The sequence below is a fragment of the Canis aureus genome, chromosome 9 (genome assembly GCF_053574225.1).
Source record: "Canis aureus isolate CA01 chromosome 9, VMU_Caureus_v.1.0, whole genome shotgun sequence".
NCBI classification, from domain to species: domain Eukaryota; kingdom Metazoa; phylum Chordata; class Mammalia; order Carnivora; family Canidae; genus Canis; species Canis aureus.
The window spans coordinates 27,019,243-27,040,237 of NC_135619.1; the positions used below are offsets into that span (position 1 = coordinate 27,019,243).

Below are 20,995 nucleotides of genomic sequence, written 5' to 3' on the forward strand. Positions count from 1 at the left end.
GTTTGCCATCTGGAGATTCTGAGAATAAGAAGCAGTTTTATTTCAAAACTAGCAAATTTCAGCTCTATCTAACCATTTGTTCACCACATAATCTCTTTCCCTCTTAATTAATTTTTCATTGTCAAATAGGAGACAAGTAGCAGTTTCAACACTTAGCCTGGAAATGCCTTTTAGCTAGATGTCCAGTTCATTAAGTACATTTTCTATGCTACCACAGGTGACAATGTTACTAAACTTTCTGCCAGGTCATAACAACCGACTCTAACTTCTAATAGCGCTTTTTCTCACTTTTTGTTACGTACCCATCAAAAGCGTGTCAAAGCCCTTTAGGATTATTCTATCAATGGTCTTAAGCCCTACCAGCATTTTCCCATCAAAGTGGCCTCTTTTTTTATGGGTGACTGGTTTTTGATAAAAGTGTGAAGAAAACTCAATGGAAAGAAAGAACAGATTGTTCAGCAAATGGTTCCGGGACAATAGCTATATACATGTGAAAGAAGAAAGTTGGAGCCCTACCTCAAACGACATAAGAAATAACTCAAAATAGATTATAGACCTAAAAATAAGAACTAAAAATCCAAGATTCTTAGAAGAAAACATAAGAGTAAAACTTCATCGTTCCTTTTAGATAATACTGAAAACATAAGTGATTATGGGGAAAACTAGGTAAACTAGGCTCCATCAATTTAAAAAAAATTGTGTTTCAAAGGACATCTTCATAATAATGAAAAAATAATCTATGGAATAGAAGAGAATATGTCTTACATATATATCTACCCACACTGATAAGCATATTCTGGCTAATTTTATACATAGATTTAACGATTATAGTGTGCTCTGAAAAAAAATTTTAAGTGACCTAAACCAAATGTTAGCATATATTGGAAATGTGTCTAAATGTACATTGGAATAATTCTAACAGTTGTTTTAATGAAGGTTTTAAAGCAAAATAAAGGTATACAGAGAGTTTTCATGAATAGCATATCACAGTAGGAGCTGGCTTGGATATTTTGCCTCTCCTTTCTGCTTTGATATGTTAATACAAATAAAATACATGTATTTTAAAAATTAGTATTTTTTGTATATTTTTATTATAGTTTGATTTACCAATATACAGTATAACACCCAGTGCTCATCCCATCAAGTGCCCCCCTCAGTGCCCATCACCCAATCACCCCATCCACCCACCCACCTCCCCTTCCACTACCCCTTGTTCATTTCCCACAGAAGTCTCTCATGTTTTGTCACCCTCTCTGATTTTTCCACCTCATTTTCTCTCCGTTCCCTTATGTTCCCTTTAACTATTTTTTATATTCCCCATATGAGTGAAACCATATGTTTGTCCTTCTCCGATTCACTTACTTCATTCAGCATAATACCTTCCAGTTCCATCCACATGGAAGCAAAAGGTGGGTATTCATTGTTTCTAATGGCTAAGTAATATTCCATTGTATACATAGACCACATCTTTATCCACTCATCTTTCGATAGACACTGAGGCTCCTTCCACAGTTTGGCTATTGTGGACATTGCTGCTATAAACATTGGGGTGCAGGTGTCTTGCCATTTCACTGCATCTGTATCTTTGGGGTAAATCCTCAGTAGTGCAATTGCTGGGTTGATCTATTTTTAATTTTTTGTGGAATCTCCACACAGTTTTCCAGAGTGGCTGCACCAGTTCACATTCCAACTAACAATGCGAGAGGGTTCCCCTTTCTCCACATCCTCTCCAATATTTGTTGTTTCCCATCTTGTTAATTTTCACCATTTTCACTGGTGTGAGGTGGTATCTCATAGTGGTTTTGATTTGTATTTCCCTGATGGCCAGTGTTGCGGAGCATTTTCTCATGTGCTTGTTGAGCATGTCTATGTCTTCCTCTGTGAAATTACTGTTCTTGTCTTTTGCCCATTTAATGATTAGATTGTTTGTTTCTTGGGTGTTGAGTTTAATAAGTTCTTTATAGATCTTGGATACTTAGCCGTTTATCTGATATTTCACTTGCAAATATCTTCTCCCATTCTGTAGGTTGTCTTTTAGTTTTGTTGACTGTTTCTTTTGCTGTGCAGAAGATTTTTATCTTGATTAAGTCCCAATAATTCATTTTTGCTTTTGTTTCCCTTGACTTCATAGATGTATCTTGCAAGAGGTTGCCGTGGCCAAGTTCGAAAAGGGTGTTGCCTGTGTTCTCCTTTAGGATTTTGATGGATTCTTGTCTTCTTCATCCATTTTGAGTTTATCTTTGTGTATGGTGAAAGAGAGTGGTCTAGTTTCATTCTTCTGCATGTGGATGTCCAATTTACCCAGCACCATTTATTGAAGAGGCTGTCCTTTTTCCAGTGGATAGTCTTTCCTGCTTTGTCGAATTTATTAGTTGACCATAGAGTTGAGGGCCCATTTCTGGATTCTCTATTCTGTTCCATTGATCTATGTGCCAGTACCACACTGTCTTGATGATCACAGCTTTGTAGTACAACTGGAAATCCGGCATTGTGGTTCCTCAGCTCTGCTTTTCTTTTTCAATATTTCCCTGGCTATTTGGGGTCTTTTCTGATTCCACACAAATCTTAAGATGATTTGTTCCAACTCTCTGAAGAGAGTCCATGGTATTTTGATAGGGATTTCATTGAACGTGTAAATTGCCCTGGGTAGCATAGAACATTTTCACAATATTAATTCTTCCAATCCATGAGAATGGAATATTTTTCCATCTCTTTGCATCTTCCTCAATTTCTTTCAGAAGTGTTCTGTAGTTTTTAGGGTATAGTTCCTTTACCTCTTTGGCTAGGTTTATTCCTAGGTATCTTATGCTTTGGGGTGCAATTGTAAATGGGATTGACTCCTTAATTTCTCTTTCTTCAGTCTCATTGTTAGTGTATAGAAATGCCACTGACTTCTGGGCATTGATTTTGTATCCTGCCACACTGCCAAATTGCTGTATGAGTTCTAGCAATCTTGGGGTGGAGTCTTTTGGGTTTTCTATGTACAGTATCATGCCATCTGAAAAGAGGGAGTGTTTGACTTCTTTGCCAATTTGAATGCCATTTATTTCTTTTTGTTTCTTCTTGTTGTCTGATTGCTGAGACTAGGACTTCTAGTACTATATTGAATAGCAGTGGTGAGAGTGGACATCCGTGTCGTGTTCCTGATCTTAGGGGAAAGGCTATCAGTGTTTCCCCATTGAGAATGATATTTGCTGTGGGCTTTTTGTAGATGGCTTTTAAGATGCTGAAGAATGTTCTCTCTATCCCTACACTCTGAAGACTTTTGGTAAGTAATGGATGATGTATTTTGTGAAATGCTTTCCCTGCAGCTATTGAGAGGATCATATGGTTCTTGTTTTTTCTCTTGTTGATATGATCTATCATGTTTATTGTTTTATGAGTGTTAAACCAACCTTGCATCCCAGAGATATATCCCACTTGGTCATGGTGAATAATCTTAATGTACTGTTGGATCCTCTTGGCTAGTATCTTGTTGAGAATTTTTGCATCTGTATTCATCAGGGATATTGATCTATAATTCTCCTTTAAGGGGGATCTTTGTCTGGTTTTGGAATTAAGGTGATACTGGCCTCATGTAAAGAGGTTGGAAGTATTCCATCCCTTTCTATCCTTTAGAACAGCTTTAGTAGAATAGGTATTATTTCTTCTTTAAACATTTGATAGAATTCCCCCTAGGAAGCCATGTGGTCCTGGACTTTTGTGTCTTGGTAGGTTTTTGATAACTGCTTCAATTTCTTCCCTGGTAATTGGCCTGCTCAGGTTTTCTATTTCTTCCTGTTCCAGTTTTGGTAATTTGTGGTTTTCCAGAAATATGTCCATTTCTTCTAGATTGCCTAATTTATTAGTGTAGAGCTGCTCATAATATGTTTTTAAAATTGTTTGTATTTCCTTGGTATTGGTTATGATCTCTCCTCTTTCATTCATGATTTTTATTAATTTGAGTCTTTTCTCTTTTGTTTTGAATAAGGCTGGCTAATGGTTTATCTATCTTATTAATTCTTTCAAAGAATCAACTCCTGTTTTTTTGTTTTGTTTTGTTTTGTTTTTATCTGTTCTACAGTTCTTCTGGTGTCTATTTCATTGAGTTCTGCTCATATCTTTATTATATCTCTTCTTCTGCTGGGTGAAGGTTTTATTTGCTGTCCTTTCTCCATTTCCTTTAGGTGTGAGGTTAGCTTGTGTATTTGAGGTTTTTTTCCAATTTTTTTGATGGATGTTTTTATTGAGATGTATTTCCCTCTTAGGACTGCTTTTGCTGTATCCCAAAGATTTTGAACCGTTGTATCTTCATTTTCATTAGTTCCCATGAATCTTTTTAATTCTTCTCTAATTTCCTGGTTGACCCATTCATCTTTTAGCAGGATGCTCTTTAACCTCTCCACATGTTTGAGTTTCTTCCAAATTTCTTCTTGTGATTGAGTTCCAGTTTCAAAGTATTGAGGTCTGAAAATATGCAAGGGACAATCCCATTCGTTTGGTATTGGTTGAGACCTGATTTGTGACCCAGTGGTCTATTCTGGAGAAAGTTCCATGTGCAACTTGTGTATTCAGTTGCATTCGGATGGAAAGTTCTGTATATATCTGTGAAATCCATCTGTATATAGCTGTGAAATCCATCTGGTATCATCTAAAGCCCTTGTTTCTTTGGTGATGTTGTGCTTAGAAGATCTGTCATTTGCAGAAAGTGCCGTGTTGAAGGCTTCTATAATCAGTTTGTTATTATCTAAGGATGTCTTTACTTTGGTTATTAATTGATTGATATACTTGGCAGCTCCCACATTAGGGGCATAAATATTCATGATTGTTAGGTCTTCTTGTTGGATAGACCCTTTAAGTATGACATAGTATCCCTCTTCACCTCTTATTACATTCTTTGGGATAAACTTTATCTGATATGAGGATTGCTACCCCAGCTTTCTTTTGAGGACCATTTGAATGGTAAATGGTTCTCCAACCTTTCATTTTCAGGCTGGAGGTCCTGAATGAGTCTAAAATGAGTCTCTTGTCGACAGCAAATAGATGGGTCTTGCTTTTTTATCCAGTCCGAAACTCTGTGTCTTTTCATGGGATCATTTAGCCCATTCACATTCACAGTAATTATTGAAAGATATGAATGTAGTATCATCAACATACCTAATCAGTCATTGTTTTTGTGGATTTTTTTGGGGGGGGGCTTCCTCTTTCTTTTACAAGGTTCACCTTAATATTTATTTCCGAGCTGGTTTGGAGGTCACATATTCTTTCAGTTTCTGCCTATCTTGGAAGGTCTTTATCTCTCTTTCTATTCTGAATGAGAGTCTTTCTGGATAGAGTATTCTTGGCTGCATGTTCTTCTCATTTAGGACCCTGAATACATCCTGCCAGCCCTTTCTGGCCTGCCAGGTCTCTGTGGAGAGGTCTGCTGTTAATCTAATATTTCTCCCCATATAAGTTGGGGATCTCTTGTCTCTTACTGCTTTAAGGATTTTCTCTTTATCTTTGGAATTTGCAAGTTTCACTATTAAATGTCGAGGTGTTGGACAGTTTTTATTGATTTTGGGAGGAGACCTCTCTATGTTCTGGATTTGAATGCCTGTTTCCCTCCCCAAAATAGGGAAGTTCTCAGCTATAATTTGTTCACATGTGCTTTCTGGCCCTCAGGCCCTCTCAGCGCCCTCTGGAACCCCAGTTATATGTATATTCTTCCTTCTGAGGCTATCATTTATTTCCCTTAACCTTTCCTCATAGTCTTTTAATTGTTTTTCTCTTTTTTCCTCAGCTTGCTTCCTTGTCATCAACTTGTCTTCTATGTCACTCACTCTTTCTTCTACCTCATTAAACCTTGTTGTTAGGACCTCCAGTTTGGATTGCATCTCATTTAATTGATTTTTAAGTTTGGCCTGATTAGATCTAAATTGTGTAGTCATGAAGTCTTTTTTCCAGAGCCACCAGTAGCTTTATAATTGTGCTTCTGAATTGGCTTTCTGACATCAAATTGTAATCCATATTCTGTAACTCTGTGGCAGAGAGTACTGTTTCTGATTATTTTGGGGTGAATTCTTCCTTCTAGTCATTGCAGAGTGGCTGTTTGGGTTGGCTGAGTCAAGAATATCAACCACAACCAAAGTAAATTTCACTCTAGATGATTCTTGCTACAAGTGAAAACCCTTGTCTCTGTAGCATTCCGCTGTTCTCTCTTTAAGTTTCAGGTCGAATTCATAGGTGTTCAGGATGATTTGAGTTATCTAGGTAAGTTGGTGGGACCAGGTGAATTGAGGACCCTTACTTTTCTGCCATCTTGCCCCGCCCTCCCCCGATATTAGTATTTTGAAGAACTCTGCCTGATGCATATTTAGCTCAGGATTAATTTTTTTCTGGAAATAAATGATAGTGTCTCTGTTTTCTTTGAGTACTTTTAAAAAAATAAAATGTGGATAGAATTAAATCTAAGAATAATCTTTTAAAGAAATATGAAATATTAAGGAAATAAATTTTTAATGACCAATTAAGGTTAACACACAATAATATTCTTAACAACTCTTACTAATTTGCTAATGCAGCTCTTACTGATTTTGAAAAAAATCCAACCAAGCATTTCAGGACTTTTTTTTCACAAAACTTCATTATTAAAAGATATAATTCTTAATGTTCTAGATGCTACAGTATTTAGAAATTGTCCAAATTATTTTCATCACTCATATGATCAAGTGACATAAGTAAATTAAGTTAAGCAAAATAAGTTAATTGGCTCATTCAGATGAACAATATAAATATTTAGATTTAAATCTATAAGGACATAAATATTATATCATATTAATATTTAATTCTCATCATTGATCCAATGTCACTGTCCCAACTCATGTTTATTAGGTGACAGATAGTTTCCTCCTTCTGGAAAATGGCCTATGGAAAGGATTTCATTGTCTGGTATATCAAGATTCACACATTCTTTCCTAATTATAACAGTGGCAGTTCCTCATACAATCAGTGGCACAGCAAATCAGGCACTATATCCTGAGTACAGCTGCATGGATCTGACAGTGCATGGATCTGACTAATTATAACAGTGGCAGTTCCTCATACAATCAGTGGCACAGCAAATCAGGCACTATATCCTGAGTACAGCTGCATGGATCTGACAGCTCCAAACTTGTTAAATCTCAGTGTTCTGAATGGTATTTCTTTCTCTATTTCTTAAGCCCAGTCTCCAGTTTTAACTTAGACCTAAACAGAGATAAAATCTAGGTTGTGAGTTATATGCTTTTTCTCTTGAAACCTTATTTGTTAGCCAACAGGCAACAGGCAAAATAATTTTGAAGTTTGTTGAAAGATTGGAGGACTGATGTTACTAAATTAATACTGTAGATATATCCTCATGCAGAAGTGTTTTCATGACATTCTGTTGCAAATACATTATTTATATTTCAGCTACTCTATCTGGATCAAATTTAAAACAGTAAATTTTTTTCTATAGAATTGAAATGACCCAGAATTGAAATGACCCATCAACCATCATCTATTGAGTGCCAAATACTCAATTCTACTCTACTCTGTGCCAGATGTATTGGAGAATATCATGAAAATAGATATGGAAAAATCTAATTTGAGAGATAGAATGTGTGCACATGAAAAGATAACTCAAAACTCAAGATACACTACGATAATTACCAGATAGTTTGTATGCGCCAATTAAAGCTCTAAAAATTGGATGCAAGTTAACAATTCCTTAAATTTAGGTGGTGAAAATTATCTTATGGAAAAGTTTATCATCCCATCATGAATCCAAGCACAGTCCTCTTTTGCTTCCTCAAAGATACATCCGAGTAGTGTCTGATGGAAAACTTGTTTTTTTAATTTTCTATATTTCCAGTATTTCTCTTTTTTCTCCCTGCCCTTCTCAGTTCCCTACTGTCTGCTAGAATGATTGAGATTCTTCTTTATGTCAGAAGTGCCGAGACAAATCTTGCTATTAGTCATCAGTGAGGCACAAAAATTAGACTTTCAATATGTTTAATAATAAACAATTGTTCAGGCACACACATATTCTCACTTTTATCCATTTATTTCTGGAAGCCCAGATGGGAGACATTTAACAAGGCCTAGCTCTAACAGGAAGAAAAGTTGAAGGCAGCTTTTCTAATAGTTTATTTGCTCCCAGAGAGCAAATATATGTCTTCTATGAGACTTTTCTATCATTACCGGAACTACCTCAGCTAGATAAATATTACTTTATTTGTTTGACAGCCATGAGAGTCTGTAGCTACTTGTCATATTTTTTCAACTCAGCATATCACCCTTGATGGAGGATTGCAAACTATTTCTACTTGCTGTCCTTGGTCTTGCCTAACTTACTTTATGCTTTCAAGCACTTTGGCAGGATGCTCAAATCTTTCTGGGAGACTGGATTGGATAAATAGCCCACTAAATTATCATTATTTGTCCTTTTGTCACTTTGTTGTCTTAATAACAACTCATGGTGATTTTAATTATCATTATTAATAACTGCTAAATATATCCCACACACCTTAATCAGGTGTGGAAGGACTGATTCATGTTCAGTTTTAGAGGATCAAGATTCTCTACATTTCTTTCAGGCTTGTGTCACTTAGATGAAAGGGATGAAGGGAAAAGTTGCGTGGACTCACTGCTGAGCAACTCAGAAATACATCGATAGACTTAAAGTCAAATCAAGACAAAGATCATTTTCAATCTTGTTACTGAGATGAGTTTCACTGACTGGGGAGATTCAACTGGCCATTTGGGAAACAGGAGGAACACAGGGCATATACAAGCAAGTGACAAAGGAAAGAAACATCAGAGTCCAGATGCTGGGACCAATCTGCAGGCAAGTTCTAAGGTAAATGATGAGGAAGTGGCCAAAATAAGACAAGTACAGAGTAAAAGAGACCTTAGTCCAGACAAATGAGAACCCTATGTAAGACCAAAAAAATAATAATAATAATCTGGGCTGAAGAACTTGTTTAAGAGCTGTGATAGAGTGTAGGTTCAAAGTATAATATTTGATTTCTTAATACTGCTCTTAAAAACATGTTTAATTGATTGGTATATTTTCCATTTAAATTAAGTTCAGACATAGGCAAAACTAACCTGTCTGTCTAGAAGTTCAAGTAATGGTTACCCTTGTCAGGGGGCAGTTCGTTACTGAGAAGCATAAGGAGTACTTGTGTAGGATGATAATGTTCTATTTCTTGTTCTGAAAGCACTTGCAGGGGTATGCTCAGCAGTTGAAAAATTCATATTTACACTTATTGGATGTGCACTTTTTAATGTGAATATTATATTTTAATAAAAAGTTTCCTAAAAGTAAGAAATCAAGTAGATTTAAAAAGAAAGTCATCTCAGCAGTGCATCTACTTAAAGTGAATGGCTTTGCAGGTAGCTCTCAAGCTCTGCAAGATGAGCCAATGCAGCAAAACCGTTTCACACTAGCTGAATAGCTTACAGGGAACCTCTTTACATTCTCCCCAGCCCATCTCCATGCTTCCCACTATGTTAGCTATGTCAGAATTCTTGGCACCTAATTAAACACTAATGTAGAGAAAACTTTATCATCATGTGTTGGGACTTGGGTGGATAAATTAACCACAATGATGACATTGATGCTTCTTCACTCATAGTATCAAACTAGGATATCTTTATCTTTTAAATCTTGGGCCATCCCTCTCAAAGTAGATCTGCCTATCAGTATATATTTGAAACCTCAGATCAATCAGAAAGTGACTGTATTTTGCCTCCAGATTCTTTTGTAGTTGTAGTTGTTGTTTTTAATCATGGACACCCTGAGAGGCTAAGGTTGGTCTCAGCAGCTACATTCTGTAACCAGAATCTTGGCTTTGTTGATGCTCCTTTCTTTATCCTTCACCTCCTACCACCCACCCACTCCCCCACGTCCACTCTGCCCAACTCCTGCCCTTCCTTTACATTACAGTGAAGTTCTCTTTGACCATGTCTTCCAAGTGCTTATTATGTCAAAACTACAATGAGATATCACCTCTCACCTGTCAGAATGGCTAAAATTAACAACACAGAAACAACAGGTGTTGGCAAGGATGTGGAGAAAGGGGAACCCTCTTACACCATTCGGGGCAATGAAAACTGGTACAGCCACTCTGAAAAACAGTATGGAGGTTCCTCAAAAAGTTAAAAAATAGAACTACTCTATAAAACAGCAATTGCATTACTAGGTATTCACTCAAAGGATACAAAAATACTGATTCAAAGGGAAACAGTCACCCTGGTGTTTATAGCATCATTATCTACAATAATCAAATTATAGAAAGAGCCCAAATGTCCATCAACTTTTAAATGGATAAAGAGGTTGTAAGATCGGCGATGCCTGGGTGGCTCAGCAGTTTAGCTCCTGCCTTCGGCCCAGGGCTTGATCCTGGAGTTCCGGGACCGAGTCCCACATCAGGCTCCCTGCATGGAGCCTGCTTCTCCCTCTGCCTATGTCTCTGCCTCTCTCTCTGTCTCTCATGAATAAATAAATAGAATCTTTAAATAAAAAAAAAAAGTTGTGAGATTTATCTATCCATCTAGATCTAGATCTAGATACAATACAATATTACTCAGCCATCAAAAAGAATGAAATCTTGCCACTTGCAATGATGTAGAAGGATCTAGAGTGAATTTTGTCAAGTAAAATAAGTCAGTCAGGGAAAGACAAATACCATATGATTTCACTGGTGGAATTCAAGAAACAAAATAGATTAACGTAAGGGAAGAAAAACAAGAGAATCATAAGAGACTCTTAACTATAGAGAACAAACTGAGGGTTACTGGAGGGGAGGTAGGTGAGGGGAAGGGTTAAATGGGTGATGAATATTAAGGAGGACATTTGTGATAAGCACTGGGTGTTGTATGTAAGTGATGAATCCCTAAATCTACTCCCGAAACTCGTATTATACTATATGTTAATATGTTAGCTGGAATTTAAATTAAAAACTTGAAACTACAAAAAATAAAAAAGCAACAACAAATAAAACTTTTTTTGCATCAGAAAAAAAAAATGAGGTCCTTATTTTTTATTAGATTATTCATTCAGGCCAGATGACCTATGGTATAATGATTCATTTGATGTGTTAACCTAACTGGGGCACAAGGTACCAAGGTATTTGTGAACCATGAATCATTATTCTGGTGTGTCTGTGAGGCTGTTTTTGGATGAGATTAACTTTTGAGTTGTTAGACTGAGTAAAGCAGATTGCTCTTCCTAATGTGAGTGACCCTCACCAAATGAGTTGATGGCCCAAACAGAAAAGAAAAAAAAAAAAAAAGGCTAATCATCCCAAGAACCAAGAATAAAAGAAAGAACTTCTCCTCTGACTGCTGAGCTGGAACATCAGTGTTTTCCTGCTTTCAGACTATACTTGAAACTACAAAAAAAAAAAAAAAAAAAAAAAAAGAAACTACAGCTCTTTTGGTGTCTCAAGCCTGCCAGCTGTTAGACTAGAATGCACATCATCAGTTCCCCTGGTTCTCAAATTTTTGGACTCAGAGTGGAACTACACCATTAGCTGTCCTGGGCCTCCAGCTTGCAACTGCAAGTCTTAGGGTTGCTCAGCCTCCAAAATCTCATGAACCATAGCATGTGTGTGGGGTGTGTGGAGGTGATGTAGAGGAGCAAGTTTGTAGTAGCTAAAACAAAACAGAACAAAATAAAAATATTCTGTCTGGATAGTATTAATTAATACTGGTTATTTCTTATCTATAATATATTTCTTTCTATTTAAAACACAATCATCAGGGTACCTGAGTGGCTCTGTTCATTAAGCATCTATCTTTGGCTTAGGTTATGATCTCAGGTCCTGGGATCGAGCTCCCCATCAGGCTCCCTGCCCAGCAGGGAGTCTGCTTCTTTCTCTCTCTCTCTCTCTCTCTCTCTCTCTGCATGTTTTCTCTCTCTGTCTCTCTCAAATAAATAAATAAAATCTTTTAAAAAATAAAGCACAATTATCTGAGTTGTTAGACAAAAGGAATAAAACAAGAGTATATTTAGTAGAGGAAAAATCTTCTACACAGGTTGACACTTCTGTCAAATTTATGTCTTTTATTTCAACCAAGCTTAGATACTTAGAATTTTAAGAAAAAAACAAAACAAAACATTTTTTTTTCTCCAAAGGACATGCTGGAGAGGGAGGAATAACATGGTATTTCTGGTATGCAGCAGATGGGTGTTAGGTCATGCTGGTTGAAGGAAGGTAGAGTGACAGGCAGTAGAGTGACATATTTGAGAAAGTTTCCTTTTTTAGTTAGAACTAAGAGCAGGGTCAAGAAAGGACTCTGCAGGTTATCTAGACCTCACTACCAGAGAGAGTGAGACCTTTTCTTAGTGGGATAGTTATCTATTTCTGATAAAGTCAAGTACTTCCACTTGGGAGTAGACAGTATTTATTCTGTCATTTAGCGTTTTAGAGTGAGTGGCTTCAAAGAGTTCTTATTCAGGAAAAAGAGAAGTCAATTTAAAATTTTAACTTCTACTGGAAAGGCTTCAGATACTGAACCTAGGAGAACTAAAAAGAAAAAAAAATAGAAGAGATAGGAATTATACCTATTTGAGTCAAGTTATAGAATGGGTGTATACCCTGACTTTTAAATTCAGAGCTTATTTTGTAGAGAGAATGTGTTAGCCAACTGAAATGGATGTATATACATATTAATATTAAGTGGCACACTATTTTGTTGTATTGTAAAAGTTTTGAACTATGTATTGATTAATTAGCTGAGATCAGTGCTTTATCCTAATTGTTTTGCTCTAGTACTTATCTCAGGTATAAAAGGCAGAGAAGATCCACAAGCAGAACCTAAGCTGTCTCTAAGTGCACCTAACCAAGTCTACTTAATTTTAATGATATCAAATGTCATATCAGTTTAACAGAATTTATTCCTTTTTAAATGACTAGTAATCGTACATTTTGACAGAAATTTCCCCATTGTCGCAGAATATTTTGGATGGTATGATTCAAATTAACAAAATAGCTCCTTGGGTGCATAACTAATAAAACATATCCCCAGCAAAATATAGTGTTACAATACTTCTTGTTCATTCAGAAGCTTTCTACCCAGAAATGGTAGGAAAACAGATTCTCTTTAAAATATCCAAATGTTCTAGGGAGCCTGGTTGGCTTAGCTGGCTGAGCTTCTGACTCTTGATTTTGGCTCAGGTCATTGTCTCAGGATTGTGGAATAGAGCACCTTGTAGGGTTTCACACTCAGCAGGGAGTTTGTTTCTCTCTCTCTCTCTTTCTCTCTCCCTCTCTCACTCCCCTCCCCCTCTCTAAAATAAATAAACAAAATATTTTGAAAAATAAAATATTTGAATGTTCTTAAAGCTTGGGATAGAGTTTAAAAATATTAAAGAGAATAACTAGGGGCAGCCCAGGTGGCTCAGGGGTTTAGCACTGCCTTCAGCCCAGGTGTGATCCTGGAGACCTGGGATCGAGTCCCACATTGGGCTCCCTGCTTGGAGCCTGCTTGTGTCTCTGCCTCTCTCTCTCTCTCTCTCTCTCTCTCTCTCTCTCTCTTTCTGTGTGTGTGTGTGTCTCATGAATAAATAAATAAAATTTTTAAAAAATTAAATTTAAAATAAAAAAATAAAAAATAAAGAGAATAACTATTACTTGGATATTATTTGCAAACATCCCAGTGAAATAGTGGAATATATTAACACTAGCAAATTAGAAATGTTTCTGCATCATACTCATGAGTAAAATCTTAAAGCAAAATTTTGATCAATGCCTAGGAAAATAATTTTCATTGAATTTTAAATGTTTACAATTATAAAAAGGTGTTTTTGTTTTAAAAATGTGTATAATTATAAAAAGTATAAAACTGAAAACAACAAATATGTTTTGAGTATTATCTATGTGAGAATGACATCTAAGCTTCATCTGTATGGCCAACTTCAACATGGGGAAGTCAAGACAACTTTTATTAAAAGTGTTGAAGGCTCTTCTGGGTTCAGCAAGAGACCAACTGCCTTGGAAAAGTCTAGTTAGAGAAAATATGGCAGTACCTTTTCAAATTATAGATGAAGATACTGAATGTCAGAAGTATGACATTAAGTTCTTCAAATTTTAGAGGACTTCATCAAAGATGGAAGAGTTTCCTCAGGGTTTCTACAGAGGAGAAACCTAACATCCTGATGGATAACATGGTAACAAAATAAATGAGCAATTCGCCTTTCACGGTATGACTAGTTCAGATTTAAAAGAAAAAAGCAGGTAAAGTTTAGAAATGTTGTTAAAACAAAGCCACAGAAAAGATGTGGGGAAATAGGCATTTAGCTGTTCTATTTGTGAGAATATAAAACGGTACATCTTTTAGAATGGATAATAAGGAAATGTCGATCAAAATTTATCATGTGCTGACTCCACTATTCTACTTCTAAGATTTTATTCTAAAGAAATAATAAACAAGTTGGTGTATTATTAATTAAAATAGCAAATTTATAGAATATGTATATTTCCTGTAGTAGGAACTAGGAAATAAATAATACAGTAATATCCTGTTATAAAACTGTTATGCTGATAAAGATGTTAAAACTATGTAAAAATAAGATAAGGCTACACTGGTATGAAAGCTTATACAATAAAGCAGTGTAAGAATAATCTGGATTATTCTATAAGTATATTGGATTCCCCTTCCCCACCATCCTTGGACACTGTCGAACTGATTCTCCAATTGCCTGAGGCCTTTCTCGGGCGGCAGGAATATGCAGGGCAAGTCTGGAGTGCAGAGAGTTCAGACCATTGAGGATAGCCCACAGCTAACATTCGATGAGTTTGTGAATAAATACTCCTGGCTCCTCATTCATTGGGTGGGACAATTCTAAGCTATGCTCACCACTGTTTCCAGGAGGTTCCCAGCAGAACTGACCCTTGGTCTCCCACAGTGATCCTTTATCTATTAATTCCCCCACAGCGGGCTTTTTCCTACCTGCATGTCTCTTCTTCTCTATGGGTGCTCTTGGGTTTACTGTAAAAAAAAAAAAAAAAAAAAAAAAAAAAAAAAAAAAAAGGTTTTTTTCTCCAAATCAGTCAGGGTCTGTTTATAAGAGAATCCAACCTAAAGCAATGTTTTGGGATATACTGTATGGCTTGTGTGTGTGGGTTTGTTGTGTATATAGCATAAAGCAAGAGGAATATACAGCAAAAAAAGTAACAGTGCTTCTCTGTGCACTAGGATTAGAAGTGATATTTATTCTCCTTTGTGTTATATGATTTATTTTTTAGGACAATGTGTTATTTATGGGAGGAAGATGTGTGGCCTGGAAAGGCGGTACACTGGACTGGGCCTCCTGGATACACTGAGTCCTCAACTGAGGAAAGATATACTTTAGATGGAGAGGATGTTTGCTGTTCATATACTGTCTTCCTCCAGTAAGATTCCCCCTTCTGTTCTGGGACTTGGTAGGATACAGGCTGAGCATGAGCCCATCAATGGGCCTGCAGTGAGGAACTAAAGCAGGCAAAGGTAAAGGAAATAAGTTGGATCTGTCATAAAAAGAGAAACCCAAGCCTCTTGACTTTCCTATAACTTAAGAATTTAGCCCACAATAAGAATGATTTACTCATTTTGGTTTTGGTTAGAGGAACTTTGCTGTCACCTTGACTGCTGTTTTTCATAATTGCTTCTAAAAAGGCCTAACCCATCTAAAATAACTGACACACATGAGGTGTCTGGGTGGCCCAAATGCTCAATTCTTGACTTCTATTCAGGTCATGATCTCAGGGTCCTGTGATTGAGCCGGAATGCGGCTCTGTGCTCAGCAAGGAGTCTGCTTAAGATTGTCTCTCCCTCTAGTCCTGTCTCCCACCCTCAACCCCTGCTCACTCTCTCTCTAAAATAAATTTAAATAAATCTTTAAAAAAATAATGTAATAGAATATGCATATCAATGTCTTTATTCCATGATTAGGGCAGCAGAAGTTCTCATGAAGGAATGTCAGCATTAAATATATACTATGAAGAAAACACAAATGTTAAGGAATATAATTACAAATTATTTAGACAACCTTTTTTATTTTGAAAGAGTCATTTCTTACATCTTTATACATATTATTTGTATAATTTTCTACTTACTCTTCAGAAATTAAGGGCAGTTGTTATAAAAATTAGACATCTTGTTCAAAATTTGATTTTCAATCATTAAATTTAAGAACCACATGATAAATAAAAGTCATACATTTCAATTGTGACCTTCATTAATGTTATGGATTGGTGATTTTACCTTATTAAGCATTAATGTGCTGTTATTCCATTTAAGTCAAAATTGAGTAAAAGTTTGGTAGGATTTTTTTGTTAACTAAAATTATACATAATCCTGTAAACCTTTTTCTACTCTAAAAGTAGGAAATAGCAGGAAAGCACAAGTTAATAATGAGCCTCACTTCCTAATGCATTTTCTGTCCATCATGTACACATTAGGTTGACTAGACAGTGTTTGAATACTGTTGTAGAAAAAAATAACAATATATATTTTGGCATTTGGATTAGAAATAGAAAAAAAGGATTAACTATAGGATCAAATTTTATCGCCTTTGTCATTGTGCTACTTGCACTATTTTATTTGGTCAAGGGAAGTTTAAAATTTCATCTATCTGACTACTGAATAATTCTGTGGGGCAAAATTATGTTTTAGAAACATGAGTCATATAAAGCTCTTTGGAATTCTCTGTAAGATTCGCATTATTTGCTAAAACTGAATCATATTCACATTTTTAGTCTAAACTTTAGTACCAAACATAAACTGATATTAGGCATAAACTACTTTGAAGCATTTCATGTTTTAAGAAAGCATAAATATAGAATATAGTTTATGGATAGCTGTGGGTACAATAGAGATTAAGCAGGGTTTATGATTAAGAATAAATTATTACAGTGTGAACATGGGGTTTTGTTTACTGGTATTTTTGCAAAATCTGATCTGATGTTCCACTAATAGAGCTAAAAGGCAAAAAGCCTGAAGCAAATATATTAAAATATAGGCTAGAGAACATATCCTGTATAGGGTATTTTTACAGAAAGTTCTTTCAAGCTAATATTAGATAAAATTTTAAATATTTCATTTTATTAGAACTCAAAGACTGAAATATTTAGAAGGAAAAAAATGGTATTGAATTGATATACTCCATGTCAGTTTTTGTCAATATGTACAGATTGAACTATTCTTAAAATATGCCTATAATGCATAAAGATAAAGCTTAGTTTGGGGAAGTATTAACTGCCAATCAAATCTGTTTACCTAAGTATTTATTATAGAACCATTTATGGAATAATTTGACAAGGACTACTTACCTATGTTGTAAACTAAGATATGCATTTCATTAAAAGTCAAATATCAAATTGATTTTTTTTTTTTTTTTTTTTGTGAAAGAGTCATCATTTTCCTTGGTTTATTTCAACAGAACAAAGAATCAACCATCAATTCTGTACAAAAACTTGGCTGTTGAGCCAAATGGTGACCCTCAGGCCAACCCCCTTGCCATGCCCGGCCCCTAGTCCCCCCTAAATTGTCGAAAAATGAGGATAAGCCCAAAAAACCCAAACTCTGGAAAAAAATTATATTGAAAAATCATGGAGACTGTTCCTCCCCTCCTCCCTCTCCCCAATCCTGAACTTTGAGGGGGGTTTTGTGGGGAAGGCTGTGTTCATGGCCATGGTGGGAGGTCAGACAGGTGAGTGTCTGCAGATTTAGTGTTTGGCAACTGGCGAGGCTGGAGGGTAGGATCTGGGAGGGAGCCGAGCGGTTTGGAGGAGGGCAAAGATATGCGACCCTGCCCCACGGGACATTCAAAAACAGTCTATAAAAATTAGGGGCCAGAGAGTAGAAGAGAAAGGAGTCATCAGAATCAAAAACTAAATAGTGGAAAGATTTTTTTTTTTCTTTTCTAAAAGGCAAAAAACTACAAACACCCCAGGTCCTGAGCTCCCCAAGACTTGGGTCCTCCACCACCCCCCCTCGAAACCTGGCGGGGGGGGGGCTGGGGAGTGCGGAGAGGTTGGTTCTTTAAAAAGTCACCCCTGGACGGGAAGGGAAGGCTCTTGTGGGTCTTTCGCTGCCTTCCTCTGGTCTCTCGGGCTGCCGGGCTGCCGAGGAGAGGGATGGCCGAGCAAACTCCGCTCCTTCCCCTTCAGGACTTTGGTGATGTAGAGGTGGAAGGGATCGCAGTAGAGGACAGTCTGGACTAGGCCTGCTACGATGGCAATGAGGTCGAAGAAGCCCTCGGAGAGGTAGCGCCAGAGCCAGTGGAAGCGAGAAAGCAGCGGTGGACGCCCAGAGCAAACGGGCAGTGGCTGGGGATGGTCTCGGCCTCCGCCCTCTTGCTCACCGTGAACGGCTGCGGCAGGATGGCTACCGACCCCAGGTAGATGGAGAAGGTCCAGAGGACCTCTAGAGGGTGAAGTCATGGTTGACCAGGAATGCCAGGATGGCCGTGGGAACAACGGGGAACTCCACTCGGAATGTGTCATGGTTCCCATCCTAAGTGGCTTTGAACTTGCTGTAAGTCAGCCAGACTGTGGTGAAGGATCAGGCAGTGCAGACCACCTTCATGCACCTGTTGTACAGTGAGATGCAGTTGGTGAAGAGGTCCAGGTACCGGCCAGTGAACACAGCAAACAGGACCTGGCTCTTCCCTGAAATCCCCGCACAAGAGCCGGACTTCCAGGTTGTGAGCAGTGGCAAGATGATGGCTAGGAGGTGGGAGTACCAGGATGATGGCAAGATGATGGCTCTCCCAGGAATCGGAAGAGATTCATGCTTTGGGGGGGGTCTGGCAGGGCAGGGCTGGTGGGAGGCAGGCTGGGCTGGTTTGCCCCCCGGGGCTGATGTTCTGGCCCGGTGGCTGGGCTGGGGGGCGGGAGAAGGGCCCTCGGGTGGGCTCCGCTCCGGGGAGGGGGCTCTGGGACGAGGAGCTGAGGCCGGAGCTGGTGGCCGAGCAGGAGCTGGGAAGAGGGAGGAGGGCTCAAATTGAGTTTTCTTAATTGGTACAAATTTTTTTCTTTTTTGATACCAAAAATTCTCAAGTCTATGAGAATAATTTTTTGTTTGTGTTTTATGCATATTAACAATATTTTAACAGTCAAGCACTCTTTTCCTTTGCCATTTCATTATATCTACACTATTCTTAATTTTAATGTTAAAAGAAATAAAAATTCGATGAATGTAATACATTATTTTAAAATACATCCTTGGCTCATGAATGAACTTATAATTATTTGCATACCGATGTTTAACTACAACGGAAAACTAAAATAACCCTTATTTCATAGTTTTTAATTATGGTGGTTGGTTTAATTGCTTACTATTTGTAAGATATTTTGCTAAACATTCAATATAGGTTAACTCATGGAATTGTCAATATAACCCTGTTAAATAAATTAATTTACTGTTCTCATTTAACACATGAGCTCATTGAGGCTAAGTGATTCATTTAAGTTTACACAACTTTAAGTGGCAAAGTTGGAATTTGAGTAGGTTTAAATCAGGACCTGGGTTCATTTTATTTAGTATAACTAGGAAATTATTCTATTGCTTCTTTATAAATATCACACAGTTTGCCTTATTCTTATATGCATAATTCTTTATAAAAATTTGGCATTTTATAATGAATTTGTTATTTCTAATATACTATACAGTGTTTTTTTTTTCTATATTCTTGGAAAGATGTCATACAAGAACACCACTTAAAAACACCAAATTGTACAAGTTATGATCATGCTTCTTCCAAATTTCTTAGATTTGGAGACAGTATATATTTTTAAAATCAGGTTATATTATGGACAGGCAGGGATCTGGCCTATCATGGTAGAGTGGTAAAAAACATCTGTCCTGGAATTAGTTTGGCATCACATCCTTGTTCTGCCATTTACTGACCATATGCCACTGGGAAAGTTAATTATCTGCTCTTTGCCTCTGATTCCTTATTTGTAGACTGAGCCAACCATTAACACTTTGTAGAATTGTGATGATTAACATATAAACAATATTGTGAATGGTGACAAGTAGAAAGTGTTCAATTAATTTTAAGAATTATAATCAAAGTAGTGATGGATAATAAAATATATAAGGTGCTTACATCCTTCCCTCATCACTGGTCCCTACTCCTGTTTATGTCTTACTTTAATTTATTTCCTCTTCCCTAAAAATCTTGGTGACATTTTTTGAAATATTTCACTTTTTCATTGCATTAAATATACAAGCTTCCTTGATATATATTATATAAAAAGAACCTGTTACTTTGTAGCAAGTTTATATTATTTCTGTTCTTTTGGCCCAGTGCACAAAGTATAAATTCAGTTACTTTCTAATCAATCACTACAAGTATGTGGGTTTGGCATTGCATACTGGTTGGTTAATAGCTCTAATGATGTTCTCAGCGGTAGCATGGCTTTTTTAGCAGGAGTTTCAATCTTCACTAATATTCCTGTACAACATTCTCTTTTATCATTTTGTCATTTTCCTGATGGATTTCCATACACTGAGGTATTTGTAAAATCAATCAACTGTCAATTTTAGGATTACATTTTTGTTACAAAAGGTAAGCTTTCTAAATGTTTCATTTCAAGCTTACAAATGATCACTTCTTTTCCTTTTATGAGAATCATTTTCTTCCCATTATAAAGCAGCTTATAAAATCCAAATTCATCCTAAATTTCTTCTTCCACAAAAGTAGACAATAAGAAATGTCTTAGGTATTTTCAAATAACTCTATGCTCCTCTAGGTTTCATATTCATCTTTTAATGAATAACTAAAATAGAACCAAGTTTTAAAACCTAAAGGAAGACCTTTAAAAGTTCTCAGAATCAGATTAAGAGGATATATCTCTAGGAAGTTTCTAATTAATATATTTCTTCCTATATCATCTTATTATAAACATCTAACTTATTTCAGAATTAACTTCTTAAGCAATTAATTGAAGTAAAGGAGAATATAGGAAATTCTTTGATTCAAATACATTTTAATAAGATACTTTCTGATCAAATATAG

The 20,995-nt window shown here is 36.6% G+C and overlaps 1 pseudogene; it reads right to left on the bottom strand.

Moving 5' to 3' along the window:
• Positions 1 to 16,394: 16,394 nt before the first annotated feature.
• Positions 16,395 to 18,764, bottom strand: LOC144320076 (ER lumen protein-retaining receptor 1 pseudogene; annotated as a pseudogene).
• Between the last annotated feature and the right edge of the window lie 2,231 nt (positions 18,765 to 20,995).